The sequence below is a fragment of the Pinus tabuliformis genome, chromosome 2_1 (genome assembly GCF_031772625.1).
Source record: "Pinus tabuliformis cultivar Carrire ecotype Pingquan chromosome 2_1, CPIR1, whole genome shotgun sequence".
NCBI lineage: Eukaryota > Viridiplantae > Streptophyta > Pinopsida > Pinales > Pinaceae > Pinus > Pinus tabuliformis.
The window spans coordinates 573,375,629-573,392,417 of record NC_142299.1 but is presented as its reverse complement, the minus strand read 5'-3'; the positions used below and the strand labels follow the sequence as shown (position 1 = coordinate 573,392,417).

Below are 16,789 nucleotides of genomic sequence, written 5' to 3'. Positions count from 1 at the left end.
TTGAGTTGGAACTCCATTACTGAAGGTCCACATTTCAGCATTGCAAACACTCATGAGCAATCCAAACAAATCCTAGCTCTGGGCAAGGGTCAGCTATAAGACACACCATCACTATTGGATAATGTCTGGAGTAATCATTGCAATGGAAAGAGATTATAATGTGCCTATCGACAAAGTAAAAACAAAGTGTTGAAGGTGTCAAAGGCCACAAGGAAGGTGCACAACCATGTTAGGATGAAGGTGCCATGACTTACAACATGGGAAAATCCATGAATGCAACAATATAAATATGAATGCTACTCTCCCACAAAGCCAAGACAAAACTAGATCCTGCATGTTGGATTTGAAGGTTGTAATTTTCATAGTGTAAAATAACAATATGCAACAATAGTGAAAGTTGAGTCCTATTTGTGTGAAGGTTGTGATTAAAGGATTGAAGTCACCTTTGTTGGGAGCTACAACAGGGACAACCAAAGGCAATGATGTAGGTGAACTCTCGTCAATGGGCACTATGGTAGGAAAAAAAGCAAGTGATGACCCAAAAACTAGAGACTCGAGAAGTGCCACATTAGAGCGACGACCATAGTACCATGGAATTTTCCATCCATAGAATCCATTATAACTTAACAATGTTGACTAGGGAAAAGACAAAGGGAGAAAGGGATTTACCACTAATGACGTGAAGATCGATCTTCCATATCAAGCAAATAAATAGGAATATCACAATGACCTAAAATCTCAGTGGGTGCCATATTACCACAAGTGCATTTGGAAGGAGTAGGAATCCAAAAACTCCACACAAAGAGGAGGTTGCCCCGAATGGTAGAAACAATTTGTTCATTGGTGACCATTTCAGCGATGATGATTAGGACAAGATTTCTTACCTCATTAACAATAAGAAAAAAAAGAAGCAATGGAAAAGGCCTTATGTCCCATGCTTTAATACCATGTTAAAAAAAGGAGCACTAATTAGGATCATACACATTTGAACTCCATATATAAAACAAAATGACAACAAAAGAAGCAAAATTGATGGAAAGAATAAATATATTCTATGTATGTTGTTTAATTACAAGGAAATCACTTGTATTTGTAATACTCTAAGAGGAGCCCACATTAAAGGAAAGTGGTTGATAGTTCACTTGCTAAGAAGTAATAAGTTAAATAGGCAGAGTGATTAGATCACTAGCCTAAGTAAATTGAACTACATGGTGTATGTACACCAACATGTTTAGATGAAGGGATAATAAAACTTTGTTTCTTGCACAAAGGGAACATTGGGGTAAAACAACCCATTATTAGTGTCTTTTCATTGCTTCAACATAGCCCATTATTAGGTGGGGCATACCTGTTGGAATTTAAGTTTGGTTGATTATGATTGCAGCAACCCCCACTCACCAAATATCATTGTTTTATACTTATAAAGAGATTATAATTTAAATATTAAATTTGTTGTTTGGTTTGTCCAGATTTTGTATTTTGTATTTTCATATATATATATATATATATATATATATATATATATATATTCAAAAACTATAATCTACTTAAAAAATTAGCTAATAATTTTTATTTTTTCAATCATAAATTTATAAATTTATACTAGCATCTAATGTGTTTATTGCCACGATACGTGCTCTATAGCCTAGTACGAGGGAGATGTGTATATGTAATGTAAGAAAATAAGAATGTGTATGTCAACATTTTTTATCATCTTAAAATTATAATATTCTTAATTTAATATTCCTAATATAACATTACCACAGGTTAGGATTAAATCACTATAAGTTTGATTTAAAACACCAACGCACCCATAATAATATATTTATTAATATATTATTTTATAATTTATACCTAACATTAATACAATTTAATACACATAACATTTTTTAATATGATTTATATCAATTGGTTAGGGTTAAAACATAGAGACGCTTCTTAATATAATATTTCATAATTTTCAATTATCTTAAGGTTAATTTCATTTATTATATAAAACATTTATTATAATATATAATTTATACCTATAAATTAGGGTTAAAGCGTCATCATTGGTTAGAGGTAGAAGCAATATAGGAATCCAAGCTTGAAAGGATACACAAAATCACATAGTTTGTAGGTCATGGAGAGGAAAGGATTGCACAAATAGTTCAATGGCAATCACACCAATTTTTTATTCACTGTGTTTTTATTCTCCTTTTAGACTTTCCCCTGTGATCTTTGGGCATATTTGGAATAATATTGAGGGTTCAATTTTAAGCATATTTTTGGAAAGGTTTTTTGGGCTTAGTTTTTGTGTTTATTGTTTCAATTTACCCAATAGATTAATCTCAGTAATGCATCATAAGTAATGACTATTTAAATTTTTTGAATAATGAATCTAGGCTCATAACCAAGTTTTGAATCAATGATGAGTTTGCATTCAGACTGATAACGATTAATTCTATACATGCATTTTTTATTATTATCACATATATGATTATGATATACATACATTAAAGTATACACTATAAAAATTCTCTAAGCCACATTTTCATTCTTCCGAAGGAGCATCCTATATAGCAGGAGGTTTGGTAATTTATTTTTTGGAAAAATAAGACAAACGACAATCAACCGATACCCTTATATTAGTCCATTGAAGTAGATCACATCTTATATTTCTTGAATGAATCACTGCTTTTTTGGAAAAGCACAACCAAAAGAAAAAGATGTTGGTCAATGATTTTGGCATCTTTTCAATAAATCAGTGTACCATCTAGCAAAAAGCTTTGGATATCTCTTCAAATTTGTATCTTTGAAATCCATGCAGTATAATCCAAAATTGAGCTGATAACCATATAAAACCTCGAAACTATCCACGATAGGCCACACAGAGTAACCATGGCCGTTTGATCCATTCCTACACACTCACACTCTAACTACCTAAGAAATAGACATCAAATTCTAGGTTTCCCAATGGATCAATAAAAGGATAAAAGAATTTCCAATGTACTTGATGTCCATGAGCAAGCTTTTGAAATAGTCATGAAAGAAGGATATCACAGGCTTATCATTTAATGCATCCAAAAGTGAAAGAGATTCCATGTTGGGCATGGTGTATCCTAATCATAGATCAAAACACAATTTAAAATAAGTGATAAAGTTTGCAATTCAATATTCTTCAAAGTCGACATGAAAGTAGATATAAGCACATGAACACATTGTTTTCGTAGATTATTATGGGAGGATTAACATAGAGTTGCTTGAAGTGTTCCAATAATCCTTGCATCTCCCAGGGAACAATGAGAAGACCATCAGGTGACAACTGATTTAACAATACAATATGAAACTATTAGACTAAACTCAATAAATAGCATTGCACATTTATTTAATTTACAAAATACACATATGATTATATGATATGCCTACCTCATTAACAGGGACTCTGTTTCTATACGTTGCATATATATGCATATTTAGATATGTCAATGTCCAAATAATGCTAACATAATATAGAATAAAGTCTAAAGGAACTATTTTGTATAAGTTGTATTTTTTATCTTTTGATTTCCAATAAGAGTGCAAGATAAATTCTAGATATTACGGAGTCTTAAAATATGTTAACCGCAGTTATATACATGATGTAGTTGCCAAGGAATCTTCCATATAATCTCTATTGTGTAGTGCCTTGTAACTAGGAGAATCTGAAACATAGATAGTAGTATTATGGATGAGACCATTGAAATTGGAGGATACCCTCAACCCTTTAGATTCTTGTTTGGTAAAAGAAGGCAATATGGAGCCTACAATATTCTTCATACAAGAAGGGTAATTTCCATACATAATAGGCTCTATAAATCTTCTCAACTAGAGAAAGAATCCACGCATCATAATAATGAAATTTAATCATACTAAGTGAATTTATCATTGTTTAATGCATTTTCTGTTTCTAAACTATTTCAAGGAAGCGAAGTCTCACCAACCAAATTGGAAATCAATAGTCCTTTTAGTCGCAATGATGTCCTCAGACAAGTTTTTCATGGGTACATACCACCCAACATAGATCGAGATGCCAATGGAGCCCTTTTGTTTGCTCTACAGGTATATTCAAAGAGATCAAAGAAAATTTGCGATACTTCCAACATGAGTGGCCTTTGGAACAATAAAATATTTATGCAAGTTTTTGGATACCTTGATATCAATCCCAAAGATACTAAAGAGAAGAAAATGAATGTAGGGAATATTAACATGACTATACTATAGAACCTGAAACTTTTGCCGGTAAAGCTCTATGGTTGTTACATGAGATAGCAGAACATAATGACCAATGATGTATGGTTCCACTATGGAGTTGCCAGCATTACAATTGCCCACAAAGCCAAAGGGATAAGAACAACTTTTAGGCGGCCAGAAACAAACATCATAACCAAAAGTGGTAAATCCATTATCTTCGTTAAAAGTTGTCCATAACTTTACTCTGTTGCCAAATTCTCTAAAACAAACTTTTTCATATGCTTTGAAATCCTCCTTGCACCCAAACATGCCATTGAAAACTATGATTTATGTGTTTGATAGAGAGTATATTGTAAATTAATATAGTTTATTAGTAGTTTAATGAAATGGGATAGAATTAAACTATCTTTGGACTAATCCATCCTCCATAGTCATCTTCCAAACTCTGGGGCAGATTGAAGTGATATAGTGTGACATGTGGTTCAATACCTGCCAAATTTGCACCCAATGGTTACTAGAAATGGGACAAGGGGCATATTTTCTGGGAGAAACCACTCTATAAACCAAACGACACATAAACGTCATCTTATAAACCATTGTTGTTTTTTGTGGCCAAAAATTTGTTTCTTGCAAAATAGGTCGTTTCTTACAGCAAAGCATGCAAATGTTTTTTCTCCGCTTTTGGATTTCTTGTCCAAACTCATGTTAACTCTAGTTCCAAAAATATCAGTTTCCTTTTGTATCTATACATGCAAGTTATTTTCCTTTTTTAGTTGTGCATGCAAGTCATTTTCCTTTTTTAGTTGTGCAGTTGCCCATGCAATCTAGTGCTTGTGAGTCTATGATTTCCAATACGAAAAAAAATTTAACGATTAATCCTCAGAGGAGAGCAAACCCATCACTCATCAGATGCATCATAGGCACAAATCAGAGTCGACTCCCGATCCAAGCAGCTTCACACCCCCAATGAGTTAGCTTTAGTGCTTGTTAGGGTCCTATAATAATAGGATTCATAATTTTGAATTGGCTATGGTTAGTCTTATACTATTATACATACTTTTTCTTTCTACAAAATGTTTTCCCATATTAAAATTAAAAAATGTAAAGAGGGTGTGTCCTAAAAGAATAATCAAAGGACAAAAAGAAAAAGATAAAAAGATAAAAAGAAGTGAAAAATATGAACCCCAAAAAGAGATAAAAATAGATCATGAAAGTGTGCAAATTCAAATTCCACTACTTTTTACTTTACTGTGCAAAATAAGATTGTGTGCAGCTTATCAAAAATGCCACAATCAATGATGGTCAAATAGTTTAATCTTGACTCATTCATGCTTTAAATTTCATGTTGATAGATAGAGAATAAAGATCTAGCCAAACTGTTTAATCTTGGCAGATCAATAGTTAAGTAGAGAATAAAAATGAGCTCATCATTTAATTTGAGCCATTGGAAGTTATAAGGTTAGAATTAGATAGTTAACTTATCAAAAGAAAAGGAAATAAAGGGTCAGAAAGCTCAAATGCACCCATTGAATGAAGAGAAAATGCTAGGGTAAATAAAGGGTAGGTAGAAGAAGTTTTGCAAGTGCACAAGGTTGCTAAGTCAAAGGGCACATTCATCATGATTAATCCTATGTTTCATGTACAGGAAGAATTGTGAAAGAGAAAGGATATCCACCAAGGCTTATTTACTAATTTCCCCTCATTTCATAAGACCCCCACATGCTTAGTTTACTAATTTCCCCTCACTATCCCTTCATTACTTATAAATACCCTTTCCCCTCATCTTTACCTTTTACCCCTTGGTTTCACACATTTCCCTAGATATTACCCTTCAAAAAATCATTCCCCTTCCCAAAACCCCTTTCCCTAGTGTGAAACCCATTCCCATTACAAATATTACATTCCCCCCTTATTAATTTCCCCTTTCCCCTCAAAAACCCACAAAACCCTTTATCCTATGTTTTTCCTAAAAGTCCCGCTTTATAAATCCCCATGCTATAATTTCCTAACACCCTTTTTAACCCACCAACCCTTGGTGCAGTTAAAAAAACCCACCACACAACCCATGGTCCCCACCTTTATTAACCATTTTCTTATATTAAAAATCCCAACATTATTCCATTAATTAATTACAAATCTTTGTAATTAAACCCCGGGCCCCGCCAACCACTTTCCCGACTCCGTCCGTGCAACTCAACTACGTGATATCCCTCTGATCTCCCACCTCTAGATCCAATGGTGCATAGCCATATTGCGTAGATTCATCGTCCAATAGTTAACGTCTCGAGAGCGCGCGAGATTCGTAGTTTTGGCCGGGCACTGTTCTGCTACGTGGGGCACCAGGTTATATCGTGTGCTCATGAAAAATATCGCCCGCCATCCAAAAGCGGTGAAATATCATAGAAAACCACCTCCCCACCTAAACCAAAACTGCCCACTATTCATTCAATAAATCTCGCACCAAAATGTAATCGTTATTGGTTAAAAGGTCGAAAAATCCCCAATTTACTCTTTTTTCTCGTTTTCACTGTAAACCTTTGCTAAACCAATTCTAACACCCTGAAACTCTGAGTGACCAATTTAGCCACCTTTTTCCACCCAAATACATTGTATACACCAAATTGAAGTAGCCAATTGACAGCTGAAACCTCAGTACCTTCTGCAGATACCACAAAAACCCGTCTACACACCAAACCGTCAAATTCCAGGTATTCTTGATATAACCAGAATGACCCTATAATTTCAAGTTATACACAATAATTATCCAAGGTTAATTAATTAAATTAATTTAAAAACCTCCCTAAACTCAAGAAAAACGTATTATGCATCCAAACCCCTTTTTTACAGACTAATATTACTCTCCCCACTGTTCCAGATCTTCAAACCTTACCCCTAAAAGCCATAGAAAGAGTAATTCAGTTGAATAAACTAGATTATGGCTTCCGAAACCTCTCTAGATGTAAGAGCTCTGCAAATCCCTCTCCTGGACATTAACCACCTTCCTAGCTGACAGAGAATTTCAAATCAATGACACGGCTTCCTTTGCCTACCTACTAAAACTCCACTGCAGGAGTAAAGACAAGTTTTTGAACCAGAATGATAACATTCACCTATGGGAGTTCAATTTTCCCAAGTACTTGTTCTCATAAGTACACCCATTCCCAGAAATCATCCACTTCTGCCAAGCTTTCTATATTCCCAGTCAAAGAGCCATAGTCACCCCTGACCAACAAGTTTTATTCACCATTACTGCAGAATCAATTAATCAACTGCTGCAGATCCAGCCAGGCCCAAATGAGACCCAACTTTCCATTGAAGGCTTAATTGAACTCTACATCAAGTTAGACCTTCCCAATAAGGCTCAGATTTTTCAAACCTTCATCATAGAGGAGTCTCATACTCCAACAAATAGTCCTCCATATGCTGCCACCATTTTTTCTGAGAGAGGCAGAAAAATTATAACCATGCTCTCTTGCATTCTAGGGTACACCACAAATGAACATGTGGATGAGGTTGTCCTTTCTTTCCTTTCTATATTTTTCCCAGGAAAGGCTCCTACTACAATTTACAACAATGTTCAGTTCGTAGCAGACAAAATCCATGAAAAGTTCATCAGACTACCAAATGATAGAGTCTTCAAATATTCATCAGTGTTATTTCATATGTTCTTGTACTTTCAGTTAGACAAATTTCCAATCGGCATTCAGAATTTAGACACCAAAGGCAATCCAAGATCTTCCATCTATTAGACACCATTGATCCAAAAATACTCCACTGTTTTTTCCTATAAAGACTTCCTTGATTCATTTTTCCATCCTGTTATGAACATGCTAACCAGTAGTTATCAGCCTAGGATCAGTCAGGAGATTAAAATATTTTTACAGTTAGCTAAGAATAGTAGAGTGGGAGACTGGTATTTATACCAGGACCACACAGAAATCAGAATATATGGATGCCAACTTACTCCCTACAAATTGCCCAAATACCTCCCCATGAGGATATTTGCATTAGAGTACTTTAGGTAGATTATAAACTCTGATGAAGTTAATTTCCTATCAGCTAGGAAGAAGACCCAATTTAAAATGAAAAACCAATTGGGCCCATTTATTTGTAATAATAGGGAAGCTGGACTAGAGGCAGATAAAATTTTGTAGCAGATGAATTTCAAGAACAGTTTTATGTGGCAGTATGACCCTCATGGAGTCATAAATAAACTAAGGCTCAAAGTCAAATTGGGTCCATTCATACATGATCCTAGGCCAGACATTGAGAGATTTTCCAACCAGTCAGAATGGTTGGAAAGCACTTTGAGAGATGTGGAGAATATTGTAGTAGATGTGGAGAATACTCTGATAGATGTGGAAAAGAAGATTGATACTAGTTCCTTTCTTCAGGTTCCAGCCCTAGAAGAACAGATGAATATTCCTCCTATTTTGCAGACTCTAGCCAATGAAGACAAAAATGCAAAAAGAATGAGGGAAGAAGGTTCTAGCTCGCCAATGGACACCATAGATGACCAAATTTAGATCAATTACAAGAAGAGGCCCAAGCTTAATCCTGTAACTGAACAAGAAGACACAATTGATACAGTGGAAATCACTGACACTGAAACAATGGTTGGAAGGAATAAAGGCTCAGCAGCTTCACAAGAAACACACGAGCCTTCTACAAACACTCAACTTATTGAGAAACATCTCAGCATTGAAGTCTCTTCATCCAACAAGCCTATGGATAAAGAGAAGTACAAGGAGATTAAGTTGAGGAATGAGGCATTGAAGGCTGAGACTTATGCCCAATACTTCAAGCAAACACCTGCCAATCAAAATAGGTTAATGTCGGCCTTTGACATTAAGACTGGGAAGATGAAAATGACATTCATGCAACCTACAGTCCAGTAGCCCACATCATCAGCTGACTACAGGAAAACTAAATTTGAAGTTTTATCTAGGGATGTTCACCCTATTGACTAGATCAAATTCCATAAGCAGGTGGAGAGAGATGATTTATTCCACCATGACAAATAAAGAAATGACTATGCACAAAATCCAAAGTTCACTGGACAATATCACAACATAGTATAAACTGGAAAAGGCATCCTCACAGGCCAAGGACAACAGAATCAAGTCACTGGAAGACTTGGTGATTGAGCTTGGGTATAATCCCAATGATGTCAAAGTTGCAGAGAAATTGATAAAGAAGAAGAATGAGGATATTGCTGCTTTAAAGAAAAAATTAAAGCTACCTCATTTAGAGCATCCACAAACCAAGGAGGTCTTAGAAAGCCAAAAACAGCAAGAGGAGATGATGGACCTCGTTCTCCAACTAAATGATCAATTGAAAGAAATGGAGAAGGATTTGGATAGCTTAATACAGTTGAAACAGGCCAGCCTTGAGACTACCACTGCCATTGCCATTCCAATAGTCACTACAGCAGTACCATCAACCTTGGTAGCTTCATTTGCCCCCACAGCTCCACTGGCTACAGCACTTCCAGTTGCAACAAAATCTACATCAGCAAGAGGTTCAACAACAGTAGCATCTCAGCCAAGTGATGAGGCAAGGAAATTGGTCAAAGAAATGGAGGACGTGTCCATTCAGAACACAAAGATAAATAAACTTAAAGAACAAATAACAAGTCTAGAGGATGAGAAGAAACTTGCCCAAATAATGCACAAGAATGAAGTACAGAAGTCAACCAGGTTGACTGAAAGAATGAATAATTTGGAGAAAGAGCTAACATTGAAGGAGCCACTTGGCCAAGCTAAAGAACAGTTATGGGCCAATATCATTGACTATGTCAATGATATTTGGCCATCTATACAAGTCATCTTTGAAAAAAATGATTTAGTCAAAGAGGCTACAGAATCAATTCAGAGAGTTAAGGCTGAACTTGGAGACATGCCAGAAGAAGCCACCAGAATAATCCACTTCCTTAACTCTAAAAATAAATATGAATTGCAGGAGTTGGACATAGCTGACAGGACTGGCACCATACTAGAAGTGAAAAAATTGCTCACCAAGAGGAATTTAATGATGAACCTTGACGACAAATGCCAAACCATGCAGCTAGCTATAGACAGGTTCATGGTTAAGTTTGAAGCTTTAAGGCAGAAAGGTCTACCAAATCCCTTGTGTTGGGTTGTGTTATATTCTTTCCACGACTAGCCCTCGTAGTTAACTGGGGGGTTAGAGGGGGGGGCGGAGCCCCCCTTCATTGCACCGATTGTGTAGCGGGGGAGTTCACAGGGGGTTTGAGGCGTACATGTAACCCCACTTTTTGGGGTCCAGGGCAGCGCCCCGGAAAATTTTGGTTTTGGACCCTCTGTTAGGATGGGTGGACCCACCTATGGTTTTGTGCATGATTTTTGCACATGTTTTTGGACGCAATGGTTTTCGGTCCATGATATTGGACACGATGGTTTTCAGACCATGGTATTGGATGCTTCGACGTGTATAAATATGTATTATAACATTGAAAGGAACATAATGAAAAATCAAGCTGGTAGTCCCGTTTTGGGATCCAGTGGGAAAATCTCTGTGTATATGTGTTTTATGTGTTATTCTCTCTCATTGTTTATTTTTCTGTGTTTTAAAATTCGTATGCAGGGAATTTCTATACGGGTTAAAACCTACATTTTGTATCAGAGAATTTTTGGCTTCAAGGGGACGCCTTTGTTGCTGAGGGGTTTTGCTTGGGCCTGTGGTAGACCCTGTTCAGTAGGAGATCTGCAAGATCGATTCTGGTGGTGAAAGAAGATGGCAAGCAGTGGAAAGATAGAGATCGAGAAATTTAATGGTTGGAGTTTTGAGTTGTGGAAACTCAAGATGGAGGATCTGTTGGTGGATAAAGATCAGTGGATCACAGTAGATCCGGGTACTAAACCAACAGGAGTGTTCGATGAAGAATGGAAGAAGTTGGACCAGAAGGCAAAGAGCACAATATGATTGTGTGTCTCAGATTCAGTATTGCTGAATGTATCAGGGGAAGCTACGACAAAGGCTTTGTGGGACAAGTTAGGGACTTTGTACCAATCTAAGTCTCTGGTGAGTAAACTGTTCCTGTGGAAAAAGTTGTATAACCTGAGGATGAAATATGGAGACTCGGTGACAGAGCATCTGAACGCATTTAATACTGTGGTAAGTCAGTTAGCATTTGTTGATATTAAAATTTCAGATGAAGATAAGTGCATCAGTTTGTTGTGTTCTCTACCAGATTCGTGGGATAGTATGGTTATTGCAATAGGTAGCAATGCAACTGCCTTGTAGTTTGATGAAATAGTCTCATCCTTGCTGACAGAGGAGATGAGATGGAAAAATATGGAGATCTAGAATGGTGATGCCTTGTCTGTATGAGGACAGTCCCAGAACGGAAACAAAAATAAGTCATTGAGTGGGAGATCTAAATCTCCAGGAAAACCTGTAAAGGTGGTGTGCTAGAAATGCGGAAAGGAAGGGCACTACAAAAGGGACTGTAAATCTAAAGCTCCTGATAAAGGAAAGGGATCTGATGATGCTTCTTCTACAGAGGCGAAAACCACCTCGGATGAAGTTGGGGATGTGTGCTTGGCTTCTTCAAGTACACATGTCGATCATGAGGCATGGTTGATTGACTCAGGTGCATCCTTTCACTTCACTCCCCATAGAGAGTGGTTCTGCGAGTATGAGAAATACGATGGTGGTGATGTCTTCTTAGGGGATGATAGGAAGGCTAGAATCATTGGTCATGGAAAAGTAAAGTTGAAGTTGCAAGGTGGAAGGGTTAGAACACTTCTAGGTGTTCTGCATATTCATGCATTGGCCAGAAATCTGATTTTTGTAAGCAAGCTAGATGATGCAAGTGTAAAAACAGTGTTCGAGAAGTATACCTGCAAAATGGCTTGGGGAGCACGGGTATTGATGTGGGGAGTTCGAATTGGAACTCTATACAAGCTACAAGGTAGCACTGTTATTGATGGGTGCAATAGTTATGTGGTTCCTGAAAGTGGAGTAGAAAATCTAGTGGTCTCTGGAGAGAAGACCATGTTGTGGCATCAAAGGCTTGGACATATTGGAGAGAAGGGCCTTTGAATACTTCATGGTAAAGGTATGGTAGAAGGTATGAGTAATAGCTCTCTGGATTTTGATTTCTATGAAAATTGTGTATATGGGAAGCAGAATCGGGTGAGTTTCCCCTCTGGTGGTAAGAGGGCGAAACATATATTAGAGCTTGTGCACAGTGATATGTTTGGACCTATGAAGGTTCCATCACTGGGTAAGTCTGTGTACTATGTACCATTTATAGATGACTTCTCAAGGAATACATGGATATATTTCCTTAAGAAGAAATCTGAAGTCTTTGACAGGTTTAAAGAATTTAAGGCTCTGGTGGAAAACCAGACAGAGAAGAAGATAAAGGTGTTGAGGTCCAATAACGGTGGAGAGTTTTGTAGCAAGGAAATTGAAGAATTATGTAAGAAGTGTGGTATAGCACGACAAAATACTACTCCACAGACACCTCAGCAAAATGGAGTCATAGAAATAATTAACAAGACGTTGATGGAAAGGGCAAGAAGCATGCTCAGTGGTGTCGGGTTAGGACATGAATTCTGAGCAGAGGCGGTAGAGACAACATGTTACCTGGTCAACAGATCACCTTCATCAGCGTTGGAGAATAACACTCCACAAGAGGTATGGACTGGTAAGAAACCCTCTCTTTCACATCTGAGGGTATTTGGATGTGATGCATATGTACATGTTCCAAAGGAGAAACGAACCAAGTTGGATAGTAAATCTGAAAAGTGCATCTTTGTTGGGTATAAGGATGGTTTAAAGGGTTATAAGCTTTGCAACCCAGTAACAAGGAAGGTTGTGTACAGCCGAGATGTGGTGTTCAAAGAGGTGAAATATGTTATTAAACATGAAGTCGAACTAAAGGAACCTAAGAAGATAGAGTTTGAGCTAAAGGAGGAAGAATCAGACTCTATAGCAGAGGAGGAATCAGAAGATGAAGAGCCACAAACTCCGGGTGTAAGAAAATCAGCTCGAGAAAGAAGGCATCTAGAAAGGTATAGTCCATTTACTTTCTGTTTAAATTTTGCTTTATCTATTATTGATGATGATCTAAGAACTGTGAAGGAAGCAGTAGATTCAGAGGATGGAAAACTCTGGAAAGAGGCCATGGTTGATGAAATGGCATATTTTCACAAAAATGAGGCTTGGGGTTTTGTGGAGTTGACGGCTGGAAGGAAACCCATTGGCAGCAAATGGGTGTTCAAGAAGAAGACAAATGCAGAAGGAAAGGTGGAGAAATATAAATCTCAGTTGGTAGCAAAAGGTTATTCCCAAGTGTCGGGAATTGATTTTGGTGATATTTTTTCTCCTGTTGCCAAGGTAACCTCTATTAGATTACTTTTATCTGTTGCTGCTGCTTTTGATTTTGAGGTAGAACAGATGGATGTGAAAACAACATTTCTTCATGAGGATCTGGAAGAGGAAATCTACATGAAGTAACCTAAAGGCTTTGCGGTGAAGGGTAAGAAAAAACAAGTATGCAAGTTAAAAAAGTCTTTGTATGGGTTAAAACAGTCACCAAGGATGTGGTATTAGAAATTTGATACATTTATACGGGGGCTTGGCTTCACCAAAAGCAAAGCAGATCACTGTGTGTATCTTAAATTAAATGGTGACGGTGTTATTTATTTGGTCTTGTATGTGGATGATATGTTGCTGGTTAGAAATGACAAAGAAATTATCCAGGATTTGAAGACCCAATTGTCCTCCAAATTCGACATGAAAGATATTAGTGCTGCAAACTATATTTTGGGCATGTAAATTAAAAGAGATCGGCAAAGAGGAAGCTCTGGTTAAACCATAGGAAGTATGTCGAGACAATATTGTAGAGATTTAATATGCAAGATAGTAAACCAGTGAAGGTTCCTATTCCTATAGGTGTAAAGTTATCTGCTAAACAATGTCCCAAGACACAAGAAGAGGAAGAGGATATGTCCCGTGTTCCATATGCAAGTGCAGTCAGTAGCCTGATGTATGAAATGGTTTGTACTAGACCAGACATTGCACATGCAGTGGGAGTGCTGAGCAGGTTTATGTCAAAACCAAGAAAGGAGCATTGGACAGTAGTGAAGCGGGTTTTCAGGTATTTGCGTGGCACTAGTGATTATGGTTTGTGCTACCAAGGAAGACCATGATTGGACAGAGAGTTGGATATTCATGGCTTTGTTGATGCAGACTGGGCTGGAGATCTGGATCAGAGAAGATCTACAAGTGGGTATGTGTTTAACCTATTTGGAGGTGCAGTCATTTGGATGAGTAAGAAACAATCTATAGTGGCACTATCAACTACAAAGGCAGAATACATGGCAGCCACTCATGCAAGCAAGGAAGCAGTTTGGTTACAGAGATTGTGTTCAAGTATGGGGTTACTACAGGGAGCTATAAGGATAGACTGTGACAACCAAAGTGCAATTTTCTTGGCAAAGAACCCTGCTTATCATTCAAAGACAAAGCACATTGATGTTCAGTATCACTATGTGAGGAATATGACAGAAGACAAAAAGGTGTTGTTGGTAAAGGTGGACACTTTGAAGAATACTGTAGATGCATTGACAAAATCTGTGAGCTCTAAGAAGTTCTCTTGGTGTAGAGAAACAATAAATGTTTCGGGGCTGGAAAAATGACTAAGCTCTCTTGTGGCCCCCTATGGAAAGAAAACAACAAGTGGGAGAATGTTGGGTTGTGTTATATTCTTTCCACGACTAGCCCTCGTAGTTAACCAGGGGGTTAGAGGGGGGGCGGAGGCCCCCTTCATTGTCCCGATTGTGTAGCCGGGGGGGTCACAGGGGGTTTGAGGCGTACCCGTAAGCCCACTTTATGGGGTCCAGGGTAGCGCCCTGGAAAAGTTTGGTTTTGGACCCTATGTTAGAATGGGCGGACCCACCTATAGTTTTGTGCATGATTCTCGCACATGTTTTTAATGCAATGGTTTTCGGTCCATGGTATGGGACGCGATGGTTTTCGGTCCATGATATTGGATGCTTCGGCATGTATAAATATGTATTATAACATTGAAAGGAACATAATGAAAAATCAAGCTGGTAGTCCCGGTTTTGGGATCCAGTGGGAAAATATCTGTGTATATGTGTTTTATGTGTTATGCTCTCGCATTGTTTATTTTTCTGTGTTTTAGAATTTGTATGCAGGTAATTTCTGTACGGGGTTAAAACCTACACCTTGGTGATAAATGACAGATTGATGCCACAGGAAGACTACAACAGGAAAGTAAGAGAGGTGGCAAGATATCAAGCCAATAATTCCTCTATGAAGGGGATGCCTACAGGAAAGGTTCTGTACCAAACATTTGAGAATCTATTTTACCTCCAGCATGAGGTAAAACACCTTTTTGTGAATAGACCAACCTTTTTTAAGTACATAGAAGCATATGAAATTTACAGAAAGATGTTAAATATCAAATTGTCAAATGCAGACACATGGGAGAAGTTAAATGACTTACTGTAAAAATGCATAGTAAAAGTGAAAAAAATGCAGTGAAAGAAAAGTGATAGATCAGCTAGATGAAAGAATATCAGGTGAAAAGTGTATCAAATAAAAGACAAAGTAAAAAGAGCAGTCAGCGTGGAAGAAAAACAACAAAAGATCAAAGAATAAACATCAGAAGATCAAAGAATAAGACAACAGAGCCTAAAAATAGGGACAGATTGCAATAGTTGAATATCTGTCTCTATCTTCTTGCATGAAGATATTTCTTTTTCCTAGATTAATTCCCAAGACAGTTTGGGATATTTTGTAAACTATTTTTGTATAAATGCTTCATAATTCAAAGTATAGAGGGTGGATTTCTAGACATTTCTAGAGTTGTATTGATTTGTAACCTGAGGGTTCATTGTACCAATTTTTCAAGTCAGCAGACTGGACTGAGTAATAAAGAGATTGCATTATAGGATTCATGTGTTGAGCTACTTTAGTGAAGTATTTTATTTTTGTCAAAATGTTATTTTCTTAAGTGTTTCACAAACTTGCATGTTATCTTAATTGAATGAATTAACTAGAACTATATTACAGAATTTTTTTAAGTACACTGGATCTTGAACAGTTAATCATTTTAACGTTTTCCTCTGATATCCAAATTAGGGAATCCTTCATTGCTCCCTAGTTTCGATTTACCCCTACCATTTCCTTCATTAGCCAATCTAAGGAACCCTTAATTGCTCCTTGGATTTGATTGAAAACACTTCACCATCGAGCCTTAAAATTTGGATTTACTCAGCTACTTTGCCTTGTAAACACTATCTTTAGAACTTGATCCAGTCATGTTTGCTTGACACTTGACCCCATAGCCCAATGGTAAAAGACATCTCTCTATCCATCTAAGTCAATGATCCCACTACCAAATCCAAATCAAAGCCCAAGTACAATCATAACTAGCCTAAAATAAATTAATTAAACAAAGTTAAATCATAAAGAGAGAGCCCTCTTTGAGCATTAGGAAGGCTAGATCCTAATCTCTAAAGTAGGTTTGTGATTACCTCTATCATTTCTTTCATAACAACTCTAGAGAAATTTT

At 37.1% G+C, this 16,789-nt stretch overlaps 1 pseudogene; it reads right to left on the bottom strand.

The window, feature by feature from the left end:
* Window positions 1–3,609: 3,609 nt before the first annotated feature.
* The window catches only part of LOC149201752 (beta-glucosidase 22-like), a 134,774-nt pseudogene continuing 121,594 nt past the window's right edge, over window positions 3,610–16,789 (bottom strand).